This window comes from Ceratina calcarata, unplaced genomic scaffold, assembly GCF_001652005.2.
Source record: "Ceratina calcarata isolate Rehan_Ccalc_2016 unplaced genomic scaffold, ASM165200v1 scaffold228.2, whole genome shotgun sequence".
NCBI classification, from domain to species: domain Eukaryota; kingdom Metazoa; phylum Arthropoda; class Insecta; order Hymenoptera; family Apidae; genus Ceratina; species Ceratina calcarata.
The window spans coordinates 1-925 of record NW_017144642.1 but is presented as its reverse complement, the minus strand read 5'-3'; positions in this window follow the sequence as shown (position 1 = coordinate 925).

Sequence of the window (925 nt, the reverse complement as noted above, 5' to 3'; positions counted from 1 at the left end):
ATGGAAAACGTTGTTCGCTGTAAATTGTTCGTAACGTCGTTAATAATAAACCGATTTAGTTTGTTGAAGGCTCAAATTAAAACTTGTACTCTCTACTTGAACTGAGTACCTCTGACAAATTTTGATAAACCGCTTCTTAAACGTTGAAAATCGAATTTGAATTAAATCATTTTGTCCTGTTTTCATGAGAGGAACACATAGTAACCTTATCGTTAATTCATGAGACAAATAAACGAATATACGTTCACAAAAATGTAATTTTGCAGGACACTTTATTTTAAGCCGAAGGCAATTTTATTCGCACGATTCCTCGAGGTGAACGCAAAATATACAGAGACGGGGGACCGGTCGACAGAAGATGGAAGAGGATGGGGAAGAGGAAAATGCGAAATAGCCAACGGAGATAGAAGAGGGACGAAGATAAGGTACGAGAGAGCAGGGAGAGGAGCGATGTACCACCGCGAAGTACGACGCGGCCGCGGCGGCGGTAGGAACGCGGCTGATGCCAAGCAAAAACTATTGGCGCTGTCTGCCGTGCTTTTTGCTGGCATCACAGTTTCCAACCTCTCCTCATCGTCGTTTCTAGCTGCTCCCCCGTTGCTACTGCCGCCGCTGGCTCCGCTCTGTTCCGCTGCTACCGTTGCCCCTGGCCGGTACACGATCAGAGTTAGCCAGCAGCTTCCTTGCAATATCGAGCGTTATTATTTGACTGCGGATGTTTATACATTTATGAGAATGTCGAATTTTACAAAACAGTAATATGTAAAGGAATAAAAAGTTTCCAAACAGAATTTATAATATTTAGAGGCGAAAATAAATATTTAAATACAATTCCAGTTTTTAAATTTTATTTATAAAAATAGGAATTTTCATAAGCATTTACAGTCTATTTGTAACAATTTTATGTATTGAATCTCTATAAGAG